Source organism: Alligator mississippiensis, chromosome 13, assembly GCF_030867095.1.
Source record: "Alligator mississippiensis isolate rAllMis1 chromosome 13, rAllMis1, whole genome shotgun sequence".
Classification (NCBI taxonomy): domain Eukaryota; kingdom Metazoa; phylum Chordata; order Crocodylia; family Alligatoridae; genus Alligator; species Alligator mississippiensis.
Genome location: NC_081836.1, coordinates 58821868 through 58836329, shown reverse-complemented (window position 1 = coordinate 58836329; position 14462 = coordinate 58821868). Strand labels below are relative to the sequence as shown.

At 54.5% G+C, this 14462-nt stretch overlaps 1 protein-coding gene across 1 annotated transcript in view; it reads left to right on the top strand.

Moving 5' to 3' along the window:
- The first annotated feature begins 7715 nt into the window (after window positions 1–7715).
- SCNN1B (sodium channel epithelial 1 subunit beta) overlaps window positions 7716–14462 on the top strand; it is a 28251-nt gene continuing 21504 nt past the window's right edge. Inside the window, exon 1 of the mRNA XM_006268421.3 lies at window positions 7716–7788. The gene's annotated coding sequence lies outside the window, so the exon portion shown is untranslated. The remainder of the gene's footprint in view (window positions 7789–14462) is intronic.

Sequence of the window (14462 nt, the reverse complement as noted above, 5' to 3'; positions counted from 1 at the left end):
AAGGGCGTCCTCCCCGTGCTCCTACCGCCCTACAAAGTGTAGGGGCAATTCCTGCCGGCTCTCGTCTTTCTCCCCGGGGTTTCCTTCCAAATACCTCGACAAGCGGACAGACGCACAATTCACGAGAGAGGCAAAATGCCTGGCCTCTTCCCTGGAAAACAGGATTGTTAGAGCAGGCGAGATGGTGGAGAGCAGCTGACTGGGGGTGTTGGCACATCGTGGCCAAAACTTGCTGGAACCGCAGGTCAGAGTCATAATGAATCACGCTGCATTGCTGCAATCCAAATACATTAAGACACATTTGAGGAAGACTCTCAACCAAGTTGGCCTTCTCATGCCCGTGTGAGAGCCACATGGTGCAAACAGACCTTGAGCTTTTTCCTCGTGATGAAAAGTTCAGCAACCACGAAGCACCGGACTTCAGCTCTCGGAGGCTGGCAAAGCCCAGGACAGCGCTGGCTGCGGGGACTTTTCAGACACCCACTCATCCCTCCAAGAACAACGATTGCCAACTCTTCCCCCCGCTGCTCGCGCAACGCAGGACTGGAAGGGTGTCCTGAGCTGCTGCGTATTCCCAGACAGATCAAGGAACAGCAAGCCGCTTATTTTTGGACAGAACCTAACTTGGTAGAAAAAGTAATCAGGCAAAACTTTCCTCTCACCCCCACGATGCCATTTGTTTTAGAGACCCCCTCCTCCTCCCCCCCGTCCCTCAGTATGATTTGGAGGGTGGCAGGAGGTCCACAAGTGTTATTTTAAAGGGTGGCCATGAACTGGGGCTCCGAGGGCACGGCACGTTTTTGCAGGCAAGCATACAGGCAGGCCAAGAATATATACGATTGCCTCCGAGCACGCCCAAAGGTCTTTTCCTTTACCAGTAAGAAGAGCGCTCGTGGCTGCGGGGCTGCCAGACCATTGTGGGGGACGGACAGTGTCAGTCTTCAGCGAGACGGCACGCGCCAGCACGGGACGCGGGAATCCAGGAAGGAGCGTGGCCCTGCCCCGCTCCGCCGCACTGCCTGGTTCTCCTCGCGGGAACGTCTGCGGACCTGCACCCATGCAGCGGGCACCCGCTGTGGTTACATTTCACCGCAGCTCGTAAAACAGTAATGTTCATTTTACTGCAAGATCTTTGACATGCAAGGCAAGCACAGGCCATTAAAAGTGGTTTTACAGAACGATCCCCACGGTTACTTGGCAGTCTGTCTAGATGCTCTGTGTCTTTCTGCTACGCTTTTACTAGTCGGGTCTCAATCGCTCCATATAGGACTTTGTTTAATCAAGGCACGTGTCAGAAAATGTACCCGATAAAGCGAGCAATTCAAGTGGTAGAAGGGGCTGTTTCAGGTGTGGGTGAGAACAGGGGAAGCCCCGCGTGTTCCCGGCGCGTCGCACTGTCCAAACATGCCCACACCACTGACCGGAGCACCGCCGTGCCGAGGGAGCAGCGCCGACACAAGACTGCAGGCTCCCTTCCTGCCTCGGCGCAGCAGGAGAGTTCCCGGGTAATAGCAGGGCTGCCCAACTGGGAGGGCAAGTAAGGAAATGACATGCATAGCACAGGGAGCTTGCTGCCCACGGTAAATAGCAATCTACTTAGCCGACACGTTTCGGCACCTGTGGCGTCTGCCCACGAGCCAAGGTGTTGCTGGCGACACTGGATTCTCTCGCGCTGGACGAGGGCCGTGTCCGTGGAAAGGAGGCGGCTGTGCAAGTGGAACGACAGACCTAGCCCGAGCCACCGGGATCAGATAAACAAAAGAATACATTTTCCCTTTTCATTGCAGGCTCCCACAGCATGTTTTACATAGGTACGTGCTAATTAAGCTCCATAATCCTCCTGGAACAGGAACAGCAAGTGTGAGGAGGGAAACCCAAGCGTGGCGAGGTGCCCGTGACCAGAAGAGACCTAGGAACGGAGCCTGAAGAAACCAGAGCGCCCCCAGGACACGGCTCCCCATGCGGTCCCTGGCCTGGGCAGATGGGCAAGGCGCGCTGGTGGGCACCTCTGGGAGAGGCCGGGGCAGGGGCCTGGACCTGCATTTGCTTGGCTTCACAGCTCACGTGGGAGTTTACCGAACTCTTGTGGGAGTTTAAACTCTGCCCTTCGTGCAGCCATCGACCAAAGCGAAGCAAGAGTCGTTCTGACATCCAAGCGGATGATAAATCAGCCCCGAGTTTGGGATTCTGGTTTTGCAAGTGGATGCACTCCTGCAGACTTCTCCTTTGGGAGGCGCCTTCCCCACCCACGCCAAACGCCGCCGCGCTCAGAAGGGCGGCTGGAAGCCGACGAGCTCCTGACAGCCTCTGCAACTTTCTCCGAGAGAAGTGGGTGGGAGTTCACTCAGCCTGCCTAGCAAAGTCTGCTTCCAGGCAGCAGGCTAGTGCTCGCCTGCACGTCCAGCCGCCACCTCTGCCTCCGTCGCAAGCGACTTACGTCAGGCAGGATAGCTCGAAAGGAAGTCCCCGGGCGCTGATGTTCTTCTAGGTCACCAATCCTCATCCTGGGAGGTCGCCGGGAAGCCTCACGCCCGCATGAATGCCCCTGCGGATGCTGTTGGACTCTGAATAGCGCATGCTTACAGTACTGTGGCAGGCCAGGGCTGGTCCCTGGGCATCCCTCCACGAATGCCCACCTGCAGGGAACAGGAGACCGGCGCCCACCCTCACTGCGGTGGGCTCAGCCACTGCCCTGGCACAGCCACGCGATCCCGAGTAACAGCAGAAATCCCCGCCTCGTCTCCACCAAGCCCTCAGATGCACTTTCCACCGGCCCTCCAGAAAGCTCAAAGACCTGAAAGGCATCCCTCAGGGATGCTACATACAGGGACATCATCATCATAGCAAGGCATCATAAACTTTTAACCTAATGACACATTAGCTAGGAGTGACACCATTTTTAAATACGATTGCTACTACTTATCTTGACTTCCTCCTGGCACGTCTCCGTATAGACGATGAAAATCAGTTAGATCAGGTCACCGCAGCCTGGCAATGCTTTGGTTCAAAACACAGGAGAAAGAATGTGTTTGTGTCCAAACAAATTATCTTCACTGGGATTTTTTAAATAAATGTATTTTGAAAGCATGCCCATCGATCGACGCATTATGAAGTTTGTGCTCACAAAGCATATAAATATTGGATCGAGCTCAAGCTGGCAATTTCCCTCTAGAAGAAGATATTTTGTTGACCATTTTTCTCCCCGAATGAGGCAGGAGCTGCTCGTACACAGCCGGAGAAATCCCACGCGCTGTGCCGAGGAGCCATTCGTGTTACAGAGGTGGAAAAATTCCCCAGCGCTGCACGTGGGATCGGCCCCGGGCCCGGGCGCCAGGTCAGGCCCCATGCCCGATGGCACCCCCGCCCCCGCCCAGGGCCCTAGCACCCGGCCTGCAAGGCATGGACACGCGGCGGGAGGGGGAGCGGTAGCTGAGCCCATTGCCCCTGCTGCCATGTTTGCAGAGCCCGGGGGAGCCCCGCGGGGTGGATGACACGGCTCCGACCTGGCCCCTGGGCTGGCGGTCAAGCACCCCCTTCTAACCCAATAACGGGGACTCTCCCCCCACTATTTCCGTTCCTCTCGGTAGCCCTATATCCAGTTCACGCGCTCTCCGCTGTGATAACATCACCCTCGCAAGCCCTCATTTCTGTGCCCCCGTCCCCCTTTACCTGATCATGCCTGGGGCTTTTCAGGGCTGCTATCACTGTGCCAGCTGCACCGTGGCTCTCACGCTTCGAGCGACCCGCGCCCGTTCGTATCCGAGCTAAGAGCTCATTGCCCTTCTGCTGAACCGGACGTCCCACTCGCCAGGCTGAGCGCGTCCTGCCGGCACCGGCAAACCTTTGCTCAAGGACGGTTACTGGTTTCTTTTGCGCTGCTTGCCACGGACGTGCAGCTCCACGGGCTGGTTTCATGCAGACCCCAGCTTCAAGCTCCATGTGCCTTTCTGCCTCTGGCCTCGTGGGCTAGGGACTGGGGCATGGCCAGAAGCCAGTCGTTAAATCAAGGGAAGGAGCAACCCACGGTCAGGACCAGAACCAGGCACGAGGGTCAGACCCAGGAGTCCCAGCTCAGGGCAGGAGCTGGCAGCGGGCGACACAGAAACAAGGGACGGAGCTGGGAGACGAGTCACCAGGTCAGAGAGTTTGGGCCCTGGGGAGGAAGCAGCCAAAATTCAGCTGAAAGGACTGAGTTTGTACCTTGGGCCCAGCTGGCTGCAGCCATTAAGGGAACGGGGCACAGCTGGAGCCGGCCCAGGCTCGGCAGCTCCTTTCACCGGGGTGCAAGCCCTTCATCTCACCGCCTCGGCTGGTGGCATGCTGTGATGTCTGCAGTGTCCCAGCACGGCCCTCCAAAAGCTTCAGGTGGGGCTGGCTGGGGCGACTGCCTCTGCTTGGCACATGTGAATTGTTTTTGATTCCAAGTTAAGCTTCCTCCCCTGTATCTATAAAAACCGTGATGAGAGTAAAACCCATTCCTGTCTTCACCCAACCCACTTAAGGACCGCCGAGCCTACAGATCAAAGAGCAGATAATGCGGTTTCGGTGTTAATTTGGTTTGTGTGTCTAACTCGCAGCTGCATGTAGCTGTTGACGGGAGGACCTGCTTACTGGAAGGACTGAAGGGTCTGCAGTGCAGTGCGTCCTGGCATTTGCTCGCTGTGCTCGAGGGAGGCTGGCAGAGTGCTTTTCAGCTGTATTTTTGAATGGCAGCTTTTGCTTATGGAATAAACAGCTTTCTGGTGGAGTCGGTGAAGGATACAATAGCAAGGTAACGGCAGGTTCAAGGTCATTGTGTTTGCCTGGCTTCTCAACTGATTCCCGAGTGCTGAATGCGTGGAGTCTGCTCCCTTTTGACTGCTAGTGCTGCCAGCGTGAGGCTAGCAGACATTGTTCTCAGGGAAAGATTGCAGTAGTCGAAGGGCAATTATTGTGACAGACCGTGGCTCACAAGCAGGACGAGTCATGGCCTTCACTTTAAAACCCGCTCGTTCCAGCTTCACTCGAAGGCGCTGCTCAAATGTCATCCTGCACTCTCTTTTTAACAGACAGGGAGGGGGGAGGTCTGTGCACACTGATTAAAGGCCCTTTTGTTTGCAAACACCAAAATGAAGGGGCATTGGGGACAGGCTGAGAAACCCGGGGCTGAACAAGAGACTGACATCACGGCTCACCGCGGGAGGCAAGACTGTGCTCGACGCCTCCAGGTGCCTGACTGCTGATAGGGCTGGGGAGTCACAGGCGCACGGCGCTCGTACGTCAGACCTGGGACGAGGACAACGTTACTGCTATGGCGTGTCTGCCCCGTGCTTTAGGGGCACAATCCTTCGGTACGCTGGCCGGTCCAGATCCGGCAAGCCACTGCGGTACGGGCCCAACCGCAGACATAGAGGCAGTCTCACGGAAACCAAGCACAATTGCCTTGCTCGGGCGAGCCCTAGATGTGCCCGCAAAGCCCAAGGCAAAGCCTTGGTTCTGCTGCCAGCAGTCATGATGGGCATGCCACTGCCTTCCTCACGCAGTGCTTTCCCCGGGCGCCCTTGCACTTTGTTCTTTGGCAATGAAAGGATGTTGCTGTTCGTGTTGTCGTTTCTACTAATAAAAGCAGAGCTCGCTTATTCTCCACAAAAGGGCTCAGGGCCTTTCAGGATCAGTCTCCGTAAGCCGGGCTTTAAGCCGCTGCCACAGACTTGCAAGCTGCTTGTTTAAAGTGTCAAGGTTTTCCTGCTGTCTGCACTTAAAGGATGTACAAAACGTTCACGGAGAAACCAAGCCCAGCAGCAGCCTTGATCGCAAACACAGCTGTGCAAGCAGAATCACAAACACTGCTTCTGTAAAAATCAGACCTATAAAATTTATTGCTGAAAATTGCCTAGAGTTCAGCTCATTTGAAACTATCCCATCTGTGTCAAAGGCCTGGTCTTAAAAGGCTTATGGGTATTGAAAGAGCAATCCCATCTGTGCTCATGCTGAGGGGAATTGGCAAGCTAAGGGTCAGCATTTGATGCGAGATCCTCTCATTAAAATCTGACTGAAAAATGAACCGGTAACTTTACTGTAGGGAACAGGGTTGGGGGGGACAAGGGTCCGAGGCCTGCTCCGGCCATCCGCTGACGTGTGCCCGGCCTGGATCTGAAGGATGTGACCGAAGGTCATGGGGCCGTGGCACACCCATGTCCAGTGAACCTCTCACTCATCCCGTTAAGAGTCTCCTTTCGGTCCTCTGGGAAAACCAGGCATGAGGGGCAGGTGCTCGGGTACTACCGGGAAGGACAGGAGCCACGTGAGTACCCTGACGGAGGAGAACGGCAACCTTTGTTCTAAAAGCTCATACAGTACTGCAATGGAAACGGCCCCGGCTTCTTTGGAGCCGTTTATTTCTACATCCCCAAATAGTCTGCCGAAAGCCACCACCAACAGCAGCAGAGGGAGTTAGCACTAAGGGGTACGGGCACAGGGAACATCAGCATCTACACCGAGAGGTGAAATAAGGCGGAGAGTTGATGAGGCAGAAGGGACTGGGGAGCTACTGCAGACGGGTCGGACGCTGCCAACGCTGACGTTGTGAAAAGGGAGGGAGAAGGAGGTGAGGTTTGGGAGGTCAATCCAGGCAAGGATCTTTCGCACAGTGTTGAACGGGGTTTTGTAATAAGGGCCGAGCCCAGGAGTCTGTTTGAGTGCTCATAGATCATAACGTTGGATGCTCTGACGGGGGACTGGGGAAGGAGAAATGAAGTCAGAGTTGAGATTTCACCAGAAGGGGAATCACGCCTACATCGCACAGCCCCGGCGCGGGACAGCTGATTTACAGAGAGCAGAGACGGATTGACACCTGACCGGGAAAATACGTCTTCAGGCTTTCCGTGCCTTCAGCATCATTTTGCGCTCTTGCACGATACAGCTGCTCATCCAGCGTGGTGCTGGTTCGCAGCCCGTCCGAGTCACGACGCGCCGCGCTGCGGGTTATGGGGGTCCCACCGCGTTGCCCTGCGCCCAGGCCGCGACCGCTCCAGCAGCCCAGGAGAGCACGTAGAGCGGCCCTTCGTTTTGTTCTTCTTCTTCTTCCGCCGTTATCCTGCAAAGATAAGACACCCTTGAATTTCAAACCCGCTCAAATCGACTTTCACCTTCAGCAAAACACAAAAGATGAAATGAAGATCCATGTGCGGGAATACAGCTTCTCCAGGGACTATGAGAGCGGTTTACGTTCTTTACTCTGGTTTAAAAGGCAAGCCCTTTCTGGAAGAAGTATGTTGTTTTAGGAAAAGTGCAGTAGTCCAAGGGATGCGCTCGGCTATGCGTGTGCCCGCTTCCCCACTCCTCCTAGTCACACAGCCTCTCCGAGCTCGCCGCGTCCCCGCACCCAGTGTGAGAGCCGCTGCTCCCTCCGGTAACACTGAACTTCATCCACTTCTAAAACGCTCCCTATAAACATGAGTTTCTGGGTGCAGTGGCGGGGCCGGCACAGCCCGCCCCGTCTCCGGCACGGCTCGGCCCGGGGAGCAGCCGCCACCAAGACGCGGGAAAGGAGCGAGGAGGGGCAGACGGGCCCAGCGCACCCCGGCCCGGCAGCCGCTCGCTGCAATTCCCCGTCCAGGGGACGGCAGCACCCGAGTCCGCTCCGTGTAAACGTGCCTGACACCGGGGAAGACCCGGGACACGAGGGCGGGGCGGGGCGGGGCGGGGCGGGGCGGTGGACTGCCCCGGTCCTCCCCTCCCCTCCCTCCCGTCCGTCCCGCGTCCAGCGCTGCCGCCGCCGCCGCCGCCGCCGCCGCCGCCGCCGCCCAGGTAAGACCCGGGGCTCCTGCCCCGCTCCGCATCCACCCCCGGGCTCCCGGCCCCGCAAGGGGAGGCCGGGCGAGACGGACGCTGGCTCCGGGTTCCCGGCCCCGGGGCTGCTGTAGCGCCGGCGAGGGGCAGTGTGCGGTGCTGGTGATCCCCGTCCTGCCCCCGCGCGGGGTGTGTCGGGGCAGGTGGCGGCCAGCCCGCTCCCCGCAGCGCGTGGGGCAGGGCCCAAGCGCCCCTCCAGCCTGGGGCTCTGCCGTCTTGTCCTGTCGAACAGAATCCGTCGTTGAAGCTGGCTCCCGCCCCTGGCCTGTATTCGTACGCCCCACCTCTGGGTCTCGACCCACTGGCCTTAGAGGCGGCCGCGGGCCGAGAGCCGCTGCGCTAGCGCCGGCACCGGCACCGGCACGGGAAGCTCTGACCGCTGCTGCTCTGGGGTCGGTATTCGGGATCGCTACGGTGGCTTCTTTCACGGGCACTAAAACTCGGCTCGAAAGGAGCGAAGCGTCTTGTTGGCATCGAGGCGCTGAAGTTGTGAGGGGACGGAGACCTCCCACGAGGGGCTTGTGCGGTGCGGGGCAGGCTCAACCTTCGCTCACGCGGGCTGGAAAAGGGGAAACAAGCGCTGAGGTGTGCTGACACACGGCCGGGAAGGCCGGTCAGGGAAACAGGCTCCAAAGAGGTGCGCTGCCCCCTCACCCGCGTGCTGTGCATCTCATCCGTCCGCGCTGCGAGGACAAAGGAGCAGCAGGGCTGCGCAGGAAAGGACACGGGCTTGCCCCTCCGGGCCCTGAGAGCCGGTCGCCGTGCCCGGCCGGGCCCGTTTCGGAGGCTGGCTCGTCCGGCGCGGGGAGGCCCTGGGAGGACGGCTGGGTGCATGCGAGCAGGAACAAAGCAAGCACATTTCAATGAGGAACAAATGCAACATTTGGCAACGCAGCAGGAATGCTCTGCCTTGATATTTCCTACCTGTCAATTTGGCAGCTGTCAGGTGATTAAGCAAGAGCAAGGATTTGTGAGGTCTCTTGCTTAACTACCATGACAAGCCTCTTGGCTGTTTGCTCTCTGTACAGAGCAGAGAGGTAGTCATAGACTGAAAAAACACCAAACATCTCAAGTAAGGAAAGAATCCCCAAACTAATACCGGTGCGTGGCAGCAGAAGAAAACTGCAGAACTAAAACCTCCCGCAGGTGACGGTGAAAACGCTGCAAGGAAGAGCAATGCATTAAAAGTAAAGGCATCACGTTAGGGGTGGAAAACTCTCAATTTGCACAACTGTTCTGGAAATATGTATTCCAGATAGGAGGGTTTTGCTCCAAGCCGCTAGCCCAGCTATTCACGGCACTCCTGTTATGCTCACAAAGGGCTCTATTTTACATCTTTTAAAATGACAAGCAAGTTATGTCAGGCCCTGGAGCAGGAATCGAGACTCCCAGTGAACAGTTCGAATACCCGGCCATTATTTGTTCACCAGACTAAAGCTAGTGTGTTTAGTTTCTGCTTCTTACGGCACATCTGTTATTGAACAGAATATAAAGGAGGGTCAATCTTCACTGTGATTTCCTTGTGCAAGGTAGAGTCCCCTGTGCAGTGCTTCTGGAATGGGACGTTGCTCATACTCCAGCACGCGCCGCCGGGTAAGGGTCAGACCTACCGCTGGGAACCTGAGGTTTTCCCATCCTTTCCCGCTGTCAAACACCTCTTCTGAGTGTGCACGCTGTGCAGTCAGGTGTGACGCAGGGTGTAACGTATGTACGCCTGTGTTTTTACATTCAGATCTCCCTGACAAAAGGCATCACACATTAGGGTTTGGCTTTCTAAATACCTCCAAGGCCTTTGTTCTGGGGAGCATCCTATCCACCGCCAAACAGCTGTTGCTTGCAATGCTCTTCTGAAGACTCAGCCTCCTGGGGGGTGTATGAGTGGTTACTGGATCTAACTAGGATACCGATTGTCATTAAAATCACTTCAACTGATGTTTCTCAACCCGTTGGTCGCATGAATATATGAAAGGGCCGCGAACAAACTTTAAAAATGGATTCTCCTTTAAAGGAGAAAACGTGGGAAACCAGGGCTTTTCCCTTGCAGGCTGGCAGCAGCCTGGGGGCTGAGGGCAGCAGGTCGGAGCGAGGGCCGTTGGCTCAGGGCTGCCTCTTGATGTTCACAAATGGGACCTGGTGCCAAAAAGTGCGAGATCCACTGACTTTAACATTAGACTCGGGAGGAAGCTGCTGGGTGGAGCTCCCCTGCTCCATTCCCACAGTTTATTCCATCTCTCTTCTCAGGAGCTAAACACAGAGGATGATTTAATCCAGGGACTCGCATCAAAACAGGGCAGGGACAATCCTTTACACTCAGCAGCTTGAATGGCAACTGGGCAAAGTGTTAATTAAAACACTTCCCAAATCGTGGGCGCTCCCTCCATCCAGGATGATCTCTGCCTGGGCTCATTGATGGGTCTTGAGGTGATTTAAGAGTCCAATGCAAAGAGCCCAAGGATTGGACTTCACACCAATAGCCAGGGTGGGACAATAGGTTTGTAACCTTGTAGGATCCCAGAATAAAAGGCTTTGTCCCAGGAAACTGGTAGGGCCTCACTTTTTAGCCACGCAACATGAACTGATGTACTCAGCAACATCCTATTGAGAGGGTGGAGATGGGTGTTTCGCTGGGGCTGTAGGGGACAGGACTAGAAGCAATGGCCCCAAGCTGCAGCAGGGGACGTTTAGGTTGGAGATGAGGAGGGACTTTCTGACTATCGGGGTGCTCAAGCATTGAACCAGGCGCCCAGAGAAGCTGTGGGATCTCCATTCTGGAGACTTGTAGGAGCAGGTTAGACAGAACGCGGCTGGGATGGTTTAGTCAGGAATGATCCTGTCCTGAGCCGGGAGCTGGAGTAGCGACCTTATGAGGTCCCTTCTAGCCCTGCTGTCCTTTGACTCCTATGATCACGCAGTCACACCCCGTGAAGAGCGTGCTGGGGCCTTCGCTGTCTCTGACTGCAAACCCATCGACTCTTGCAGGAGAAACATAGGACTCAGCGAGTGGGTGAGGGTTGGCAGGAGAGCCTCCAAGCATTTAAACTCTTAAATACAGTCAGTCATTTTTTACATCTCATGCTTTTAGTGACAGTTGAATCTCTGTTAGCATTAAGCATCTGTCTGGGAAACCAGAGCCTGCAAGGAGGCTGGATCTTGGTCAGAATCAGCCGGTTACGTACAGGAATCGCTGTCTGCGCGTGGACCGACAACAAAGCCTTTGCTGATCCCACAGATTCAGTAAATGTTTTCACTACCTGATAATAGTGTGTACATCACTCTTCTAGTTTTGTTACATGGCCAAGCTATAAACTAGTCATAAAATAAAAATACTTCTACATTCAGGTTGCAAAAGTAAAATTGGAGGGGCATTGTTTCCCATGCTATGCTCCCAATTTTAGTTTTGCAACCTAAATTCCTACTTATCCATAGGAAAAGATGGTCAATATGATTATTTGGCCACAGACTTTTCTTTAGGCTGTGGAAAAGATCAGCTGCAGATTGCACAGGAAGTGTAAGTGCCCCTTTCAGAGGGGAGCTCTCTCGTAGTCTGTCCATGCTAGTGTTGGAACTGGGGCTCAACTGGCATTAAAATCTAGCTAGCACCAGCAGAGATCTTGTGTGGTTTCTTTGATCTGTATGATCTGGGATTTTTTTCCCCCTTAAATAGGAACTGTGCTAGCCAAACCCTACGAAGTTGGTTGGTATTCAGTAGTGTAATCTAAACCACAAAATCTAATCCCATTCCTAATGAAGTCTATAGGGATTTCACTCAGATGGGATAGCTGGCTCTTAGAGAGGGGTAGAGATAGGTGAAGCAGCCCATGCTAGGACCATATTATGCACAGCTGTTCTTGAGTACATTTGCAGGCACAATGTGGCTGGGGCCTCCGCCAGAGAGACATGCATATGGCCATGCAAGATTTCAGGAGCAGTTCTTGAAAGCAGTTTCATGTAACACCAGTTTGCTGGTAGATGCAACCAGGGATCAAAGTTTAATTACCTCCGGAGAATGATGAAGGTACCGACTGTCTAGAGGAAATGATCTAGTGCAGGCTGGCGATGTTAGCTGACACTGGCAAACACCTTGAGATCCAGAGATGCTATTAAGATGCTCAGAACTACAGCAGAGCGGTGTGCTATATGTTGCACTAGACCAGTAAAGGGAAGTGGAGCTTATTCCTTATCAAGATACTGGAAAAGAACCGCAGCGTGTAGGGGCAGATGCAGAAGAGGAGAGTGGCACCCGTTTGACTGGTGGGCAACCGAGTCCCCAGATTAGAAGGGAAAGTAGAACAATTAACCAAAGACTTCCAAAAGCTGCAATGGGGAGCTCGAAAGTCTCCAGCCTAGTTACAGCTGCTGCTGGAGTTTTGCAAGCAGTGGGGCTGAATCCTGTCTCGGCCCCAGTGAAGGTTCAAGGCATGCATTGCTCTGCATGAAGGTGCTGCAGGGCTCCGGTTTGGCCAGGACCACCCGAGATCTGGTGTTACGCTGGAGGAGGCTGGTGGTGAAGGGAGTGAGGGGAACAGCCCGGGGCTGCAGCCTGTGTTCCCTGTCTCAGGGTGTGATGAGATGGAGGGGTTAGCAAATGATCTGTGCAGTAGTGTCGAGAGGTGCCACTTGCTCTCATCTGGCACCTCTCTGCTAAGACCAGGTACAGCCCACCTAGTAGCAGACAGTGCGGCATAAAAGCCTGTTTGGCCTCAGCAGTCAGAATATACATTATGCCAGCAAGTCAGAAACGCTGGCCCAGACTCCTCCGTCTCCCCGCCTCTATCGGCTAAGGGCCAGGTGCAAAAAGCTAAGGCAGGTCAGGGTTAACTCATGGTAGTAAGGACTCCGGATAAAGCAATTTTCTGAGCCAGTTTTAACCCCATTCAAAACTAGTTGAGACTAATCTGATTTACCTGGCCCCCATGAACAAAGCAGCACTAAGAGAGCTGCCCCACAGCGCAGTGTTGAGGCCTAGCAAAGTACACCAGATAAGACAGGTTCGCTTGAGTGCGACGTCACAACTCACTCGGGTAAATGGCTCTATCCCCAGGAGGCTCCTCTGTGGCAGCCAGCAGGCCTGGTGTGGGTGCTGGGGGGAGACATCTCCCTGTGCCTGGCATTATTACTTACTGGTTTTGCTCTGTGGGTGGGAGCTTTAGTGTAGACAGGCCACAGGCATTCTTATGGCCATGTGATCCAGGCGGCTGAGGGCAGATCTGGATGCGACAGGTTAGAAAACGTCCATCTCTGCTATCTCCCATTGCTGTTCCTGGGGGAGGCGCGCCACGGGTTGTACGGCTACAAGGCGATACCTCCAAGGTGCAGAGTAAGTGGGTGCGAAGGCAACTGCAGAACTGAGAACAAATACAAGTGAAAGAATAACACGTGGGCTATACATTGTAGTCAGTTATCAAGATAAGGAACCATGTGTGTGCACATGTGTGTGTGGGTGCACACATGCACACACACTCATGTGCAGTGCATCATAATTGCATTGAGTAAAAGATGTAAGTGTTGAGAAGACAGAAAATAGAAACATTTTGATTTCAGATCATATAATCCTAGAAAATGAGGGTTGGAAGGGAACTCAGGTGGTCACACCCAGTCCAACCCCTGCTCCAAGCAGGACCAGCCCCAGCTACATCATCCCAGCCCGGGCTGTGTCGAGATGGGTCTTAAAAGCCTCCAAGGATGGAGACTGCACCACCTCTCTGGGGAGCCTGTCCCAGTGCTTCACCACCCTCCTAGTGAGAAAGTTTTTCCTAACATCCAGCCTCAACTTCCCTTGCTGCAACGTGAGCCCATTGCTCCTTGTCCTGCCGTCTGCCCCCGCTGAGACCAGCCCGGCTCCATCCTCTTTGCAGCCCCCGGCAGGGAGGTGACGGCTGCTATTCAATCCCCCTCGGTCTTCTCTTCTGCAGACTCAATCAGCCCAGCTCTCTCAGCCTCTCCGCACCAGTCCTGTCCCCCAGCCCCAAACCATTTTGTTAAACTTCAGATTCAGAAGACCTAATGTGAAAGGAGACAACAGCTTCCTTCCCGTCCTCTCAGAAGAATCAAGTCCCTGACGGCTCTGACAGATCTGTATACTGGGATCAGAATCCCCTTCTGCGGTATCTTTTAGAAACCAAACCAAAACCCAGCTTGTCACCTCTCGGTTTCAAGCCCATCTGGCCCCTGGGAAAGGCTGGTAAGCCGCACAGTGAACACCGTTCTCAGAGCAAGCAGCCAGTTTTCCCCAGCAAGGTTGAATTTTCCCTGAAGAGTTCAGGGGTGTTTTAATTTTAATTCAATACAATGATGTTAATGGAATTTAAAAAAAAAAAAATTCTGATTAGCTTGTTCTTGCCAGTCTTCTTCTTGCCAGACACTTGGTGTCTCTGTCGCATAAACCGGTTCAACCAAGGCCATCCTTGAGGTTTTCTCACCTGAGATTCAACAAGCAATCATATAGCAGCTAAGGTGAACAGGCCAGACATAGTTCAAGCTGCTCTCTGGGCTGTGGGCCTAATAGGATCATACGAAGCCAGGCTGGAAGGGACCTCACAAGATCATCTAGTCCAGCGCCCTGCTCAAGGCAAAACCATCAGCCAGGTGTCCGTCTACCTGCTCGTGAAAGCTTCCAAGGATGGAGATGTCAC